General features: G+C 42.3%; 1 pseudogene; it reads right to left on the bottom strand.

The window, feature by feature from the left end:
- Positions 1-2,776: 2,776 nt before the first annotated feature.
- LOC100976761 (UDP-glucuronosyltransferase 1A7-like) lies at positions 2,777-6,849 on the bottom strand (annotated as a pseudogene).
- Positions 6,850-7,383: the final 534 nt, after the last annotated feature.

Genomic DNA, 7,383 nt, shown 5'->3' with positions numbered 1-7,383 from the left:
TGAATGCTTGTTGACAAGGGCTGAGAGGTGGGGGGAACAGAGAATTATTTTTTAAGGGGTCCAAAGTTTCAGTTTGGGAAGATGAAGAGAGTTCTGGAGATGAATGGTGGTGTTGGTTGCACAGCAACGTGAATGTACTCAATACTGAACTGTGCACCTAAAGTGGTGAAGATGATATATATTATGCTATGTGTATTTCACCACAATTAATGATAAAATAAATAATTTTTATAAATCATTTAAAGTAACATACCATATAAATAAACTAAAAGTGTATAAGCATATAATTACCTAAATAGGTATGGAAAAAGTGTTTGACAAAAATCCAAAATCCATTTCTGATAAAAAAAAAAATTCTCAACAAACTAGGGGAAAAAAAGGGAAGTATCTTAAACTAATGAAGGACATCTTGGAGGAACCCACAGCTAACATCATCTTTAATAGTGAAAGACAGAATGCTCACTCCTCAGATCATGCCAAGGACTGAGGGGCTGTTACCGCTTCTATTCAACATTGTTTCTGCAGGCTACTAACCATAACCCTAATCTAAGGAAGAGAGGCAAACACAAGGATTCAGGGCAAGAAGGGATAAACTGACTCTACTGCTTTGTGTAAATGCCATTGGATTTAAAATAGGACTGCCCGCATCTATAAACCTGCTAGCCTCCACACCTTGAAGGGAAAAGATCAATACCCACTACCAGTTTTTTTGTTGTACAAGAAAGCCTCGACAAGAACACTTCTTCTGGATTGGTTCTACATTGCTTTGTCTTGCCAGTAAGAGACTGTCTTTGAAAGTTCTTTTGATTTTGGACAATGCCCCTAGCCGCCCAGAACCCATGAGTTCAACACTGAAGGTTTCAAAGTGCTCTACCTGCCTGCAAACCCAACACCTCTAATTCAGCAACAAAAGTTGCGGGATATGGTCTTTCAAGATATGGATCTGTGAAAAATTCAAGACCGAATAGACACCACACCAGAGGAATCAGCAGACGATGACTTGAAGGAGATTGGTGCTTTTGAGTCTGTACCAGGTACTAAAGAAGCCATAGAAGAAGCAGTGCCAGTAAACAAACTGCTATCAAAACCAAGGAAGGCCGGAAGCGGTGGCTCATGCCTGTAATCCCAGCACTTTGGGAGGCCGAGGCCGGCGGATCACAAGGTCAGGAGATCAAGACCATGGTGAAACCCCGTCTCTACTAAAAATACAAAAAAAATTAGCCGGGCGCAGTGGCGGGCGCTTGTAGTCCCAGCTACTCGGGAGGCTGGGCCAGAGAATGGCGTGAAGCCGGGAGGCGGAGCTTGCAGTGAGCCGAGACCGCGCCACTGCACTCCAGCCTGGGCGACAGAGCAAGACTCCATCTCAAAAAAAAAAAAAAAAAAGAAAAAAAAAGAAAAAAAAACACAAGGAAAGTCTGAAAAACTGTCACAGGCTAGAGGAGATGAAACAAATGTGATGAGCAAATGTCATGTGGTATCCTGGATGGGATCCCAGAAAATAACAAGTACATTAGGTGAAAATTAATGACATCTGAAGAAAACATAGACCTTAGTTCATCATAATATGTCAATGTTGGTTAATGAGTTGTGATAAATGTGCATAGTAATCCAAGATTTATCAATAGGGGAAACTGGCAAAGGATATATGGGAATTCTCAGTGCTGTTTTTTGCACTGTTGCTTTAAATCTAAATTTATTGTAAAATAAAAAGTCTATTTTTAAAAAGACATCTATGTTTTTTCATGAGCAAAGATTTCAAAAGACAGTAACCAAAGAAGGTACACAGACGGCAAACAGGCACATGTAAGTATGTTCAACATAATTAATGATTAGGGAAATCAAACTAAAACTGAGGTTTAATAGTTGCAATGAAAAAGACTGACTGTATCAAATGATATAGCTGAGTTATCTGTCCCTCCCAAATCAAGTGTTGAAATTTGATCTCTAATGTTGAAAGTGGGGCTTAGTGGGAGGTGTTTGGGTGGATCCCTGATGAATGACCTAGTGCCCCCTCCCAGTAAGGAGTGAACTTCCCATCTATTCGTTTCAGCAAGACCTGATTATTAAAAAGAGCCTGGTACCTGCCTCCTTTTTCTCCTGCTTCTCTCTCTCTAGCCATGTGATCAGCACCCTCCACCCTCACCTTCTGCCATGAGTGGCAGCAGCCTGAGTCTCTCGCCAGATGTGGATGCTGGTGTCATACTTCTTGTACCCTGAATGAACCACAAGCCAAATAAACACGTTTTCTTCCTAAATTAACCAACCTCAGGTATTCCTTTATCGCAATGCAAACGGACTAAGACATCCAGTGTTGGTGAGTGTGAACAGCTGGACCTCTCATATGCTTGTGGTGGGAGGGCACCTTGGTCTGGCCGCTTGTAAATGTTGTCTGGCAAATTCTCAAAAAGGTAACCATACACCTACCATAAGTCACAGCTATTCCACTGTTGGGTATTTATCCATAAGAATAAAATACTTCCTGTATTGTGTGTATTGTTTAATTTTCTGTATATTATGATATTTTCACATCTTAAAAATCCCTATCTGGTAGGGATGCAGTGCACCTCCCTGGGTCAGCCAATTATTAGAGATAGCAAAAGGCCTGCCCTTAGAGCTCAGAGACCACTGAAATTATTCAAACCAACCAATGCTAAACTGTTTCTCCTGCCCTATCTTGCCTTTCCTGAAGAAACTTCAGTAGAGCTATGGTCTAGCCTCTACCCTCATTCCTATTCCTTCTGCCTCCTGTATTTCAAGTCAAAAAGTGTACAAGGTACTACTTTGCCACAGCCACTACTTCCATTCTATAGCAGTCAGGGTTCAATGAGAGAAGTAAAGCTGCTGGGGATCCACATGATGAAGAATTCATCAGAGGCTACGAATATGGAAATATAGTAATGTAAAGAAAGTATTAAAGAGTGTTTACACACTAATGTGCATAAAGACAAATTTGGAAAATGCCTAAATCTATCTCAACATTAATTGGTTGAAAAAACTACGTTAAACCCAAAGTAAAGACTTTTATGTAATTACTAAAAGAACTTGTCAAATCAGTCTGCATCAGCCTCTAAAGATGTCTATAATTTATTGGCAAATGAAAAATGCAAAGTAAAGAACAATATGTTCAGCCTGCTACTAGATTTTATTTTAACAAAATAGGTGTGAGAATATACATTAGATATCTGCATATACATAAAATAATTTCAAAAAATGAAAATGATGCACACAAAACTGCTAAGAGCATTTTCTATAGAATTAGCAATAAAGGGAAGTTTCATTTCTCACTGTGGTTTTTGGTATTTTCCCAAAAAGAGTATCTTTAAATGCAACCTGGATATGACCTACAAATAAAAAATTGCTAACTGAGAGGTCCATGAAATGGCACAAACTGATTCACATAACTGGAAAAAAATTCCAAATGTGACAAATGAAAATGTTAACTCACAGTTCAGTAAGTGTTATAGTTTGGATATTTGTCCCCACCCAAATCTCATGTTGAAATATAATACGCAATGTTGGAGGTGGGGCCTGATGGGAGGTGTTTGGATCATAGCGGTGGATCCCTCACAGCTTGGTGCTGTCCTTGCAGTAGTCGGTGAGTATTCACAAGATATGGTTGTTTAAGTGTGCAGACCACCCCCATCGACTCTCTCTTTCTCCTGCTTTTGTCATGTGATGTGCTCCTGCCTCACCTTCTGCCATGAGTAAGTGCTCCCTGAGGCTTCCCCACAATATGAACAGATGCCAGCACCGTGCTTGTGCAGCCTGCAAAATCTTGCATCAATTAAACCTCTTTTATTTACCAGTTACCCAGTCTCAAGCATTTCTTCATGGCTACACAATGAAGAATAGAAAATTGGTACCAACAGAAAATAGTACCAATAGAAAATTGGTACTGAGAGTGGGACATTGCTATAAAGATACTGAAAATGTGGAAGTGACTTTGGAACTTGGTAACAGGCAGAGGTTTGAAGAGTTTACAGGACTCAGAAGAAGACAGGAAGATGAAGGGAAAGTTTGCACCTTCTTAGAGACTGGTTAAATGATTGTAACCAAAATGCTGATAAAAATATGGGCTATGAGCACCAGGTTGATGAGGTCTTATGTGAAAATGAGAAAGTTATTGGAAACTGGAGTAAAGGTCACCCTTGTTATGCCTTAACGAAGAACTTGGCTATACTGTGTTCATGCCTTAGGGACCTATGGAAGTTTGAACTTGAGAGTGATGACCTAGGGTATCCGGCAGAAGAAATTTCTAAGCAGCAAAGCATTCAAGATGTGGCCTGGCTTCTTGTAACAACCTACACTTAGATGCAGGAACAAAGAAAGGACTTCAAGTTGGAAATTATATTTAAAGGGGAAGCAGTGCATAAAAGTTTGGAAAATGTGCAGCTTCGTCATGTGGCAGAGAAAGAAAAAGCTTTTTCAGGAGGGCAATTCAGGCAGGACATGGAGCCACCACTTGTTAGAGAGATGTGCATAACTAAAAAGGAGCCAAATGCTAAGGCCTCAAAAGCATATCAGAGATCTCCAAGGCAGCCCCTCCCATCACAAGCCTTGAGGTCTATGAGGACTGAATGATTTTGTGGGCCAGGCCCAGGGCCCTGCTACCCTGCGCAGCCTCAGGACACTGCTCCCCACATCCCAGCCACTCCAGCTCTAGCCTCAGCTCAAAGGGCCCCAGATACAGCTTGGGCTGCTGCCTCAGATGGTGCAAGTCATAAGCCTTGATGGCTTCCATGTGGTGTTAAGCCTGTGGGTGAGCAGAATGCAAGAGTGAAGGAGGCTTGGCACCCTCCACCTAGATTTCAGAGGATGCATGGGAAAGCCTGGGTGCGCAGGCAAAAAGCCTGCTACAGGAGTGGAGCCCTCACAACAAATCCCTACTAGGGCAGAGTGGAAATGTGGGGTTGGAGCCCCCACACAGAATCCACAATAAGGTATCACTTAGTGGAGCTATGAGAAAGAGGACCACCATCCTCCAGACCCCAGAATGGTATACCTTCTGGCAGCTTGCACCTTGCTCCTGGAAAAGCTGCAGGCACTCAACAATCTGTGAGAGCAGCTATGAGCCCTGAATCCTGCAAAGCCACAGGGTCATAGTTGTCCAAGGCTATGGGAGCCCACCCCTTGCACCAGTGTGTCCTGGATGTGAGACATGGAATCAAAGGAGATTATTTTGGAGCTTTAAGATTTAATGACTGCCCTGCTGGGTTTCAAACTCACATGGGGCCTGTAGCCCCTTTCTTTTGGCTAATTTCTCCCTTTTGGAATGGGAGCACCCAATGCCTGTACCCCCATTGTAACTTGGAAGTAAATAACTGTTTTTTATTACAGACTGATAGGTGGAAGAGACTTGCCTTGTCTCTGATGAGACTTTGGACTTTGGAATTTTGAGCAAGTGATGTAATGAGTTAGATTTTGAGGGACAATTGGAAAGGCATTATGGTAGTTTGCAATATGAGAGGAACATAAGATTTGGGGGAATAGGCAGGGGAGAAATGATACAGTTTGGATATTTGTCCCGTCCAAATCTCATGTTGAAACGTAATTCCCAGTGCTGGAGGTGCGGCCTGGTAGGAGGTGTTTGGGTCACAAGGGCAGATCTCTCATGAGTTGATGCTGCCCTTGTAATAGTGAGTACTCACAAGATTTGGTTGTTTAAGTACGTGGCACATCTTCTCACTCTCTCTTGCTCTTGCTTTTGCTATGTGACATGTCTGCTTCTACTTTGCCTTCTACCACAAGTAAAAGCTCCCTGAGTCCTCCCCAAAAAGGTTTACTTGGCTCATGGTTCTGCAGGCTGTACAAGCACATACTGGCACCATGCTAGTACAGCCTGCAGAATCATAAGCCAATTGAACCCATTTTCTTTATAAATTATCCAGTCTCAGGTATTTTCTATAGCAATTCAAGAATGGCCTAACACAATGCAAAATCTTTTTTTATGACGCAAAGCCAGATTATTCTTACTACACTAAAGGAGAGATGACTTACCTTAGGCAATGGCTTTCCCTGATGGCAGCTGGTGCCACTGATGAAGACTGTGTTGGGCATCACAGGTTTGGGATAGTCCAAAACAAAGTCAGTTCACAACAACCAAATTGATGTGTGGCTGTAAAGATCATATACGGTGACAGGTGTTTGGAGAATTTCAGAGACTATTTCTAGGGCATTTTTGAAAAAATTGGGCCAAATAAATATTCCTTAAAGTGCAGGATGTGGTTCTGCACTCTCTCCTTGAAAGTCATGGCATCTGAGAACCCTAAGAGACCTCTGGGGACATAGGAAAGAGGAGCAGGGCACAGTGCACCTTCTTCAAGATAGTGGCAAAATATTCCCCTGGCGAAGACCACAGAGGGGAGGGAGAAATATTTGGCAACAATAAAGCCACAGGCATTAAAAGGATCCAGAAATACTGCATCAAAAGAACTCTCGTTTGAGTATCCTACTAATTTTTTGTCCTTAAACAAACTTCTACAATTTGAATAAAATAAGTCCAAAATACCACTGGATGAACGTGTCACTAGAGGATATAGACTTTGTACTTGTGATTTCCAGTGAGAATCAGCAAAAACCATGAACTTCGGTCCAGATCCTCCAGAATGTATGAGGTTGAGTAAGTCTTCACTGCGCAGTTCAGTGATCTTCCCAGTTACCAAGTCACCTCTGGCCTGACTACGACCACCTCATGCCCCTGAGAATGAGTTTCTCCACCACTGACCTCATGGTGAACCAGTGGCTCCCATCCATGGGCACTACCAGCAGCTTCCCTGCCTGGGCAAAGCCACAGGTCAGCAGCAGACACACACATAGGTGAAGGGGGCCATTCCACCCAGCAGGAGCCATCAGAGAACTTCAGCCAAGAGTGAGCCAGTAGCTGGAATTCTAAGCTCCTATAATATTTGTAGGCAGGAGAAATACAGGCAAAACCTGCCCCCAAAAAGAGGCCGTGTATTTTCCTGTTGACCCCCCCCAAAAAAAATCACACATACTGCCAATGATTTACTCATAAGGATAAGAAACATGAGTAGCATTTGCTGAGATACCAACTTGTACATTTTCCAGGAAAGAGTAGCTTATGGTCTTTGTCTTGAGGGCAGATCATGCCCTGTGCTGCAATGTGAGTTTAGAAACAAAATTAAGCAGTGCTTTTAGAACTTGACGACTCAGAAAGGTAAAAAGGAAAGTAAATTTGAATAAAGCTAATGTTTCTGGAATTTGTCCCTGATATGGTTTGGCTGTGTCCCCACCCAAATCTCACCTTGAATTCCCACATATTGTGAAAGGGACCTGGTGGAGGTAATTGAATCATGGGGCCAGGTCTTTCCCGTGCTGTTCTCCTGATAGCAAATAAATCTCATGAGATCTGATGGTATTATG

The sequence above is a fragment of the Pan paniscus genome, chromosome 13, assembly GCF_029289425.2.
Source record: "Pan paniscus chromosome 13, NHGRI_mPanPan1-v2.0_pri, whole genome shotgun sequence".
Classification (NCBI taxonomy): domain Eukaryota; kingdom Metazoa; phylum Chordata; class Mammalia; order Primates; family Hominidae; genus Pan; species Pan paniscus.
Note: the sequence above shows the minus strand (reverse complement) of the source record. Positions and strands in the feature narration are given on the sequence as shown.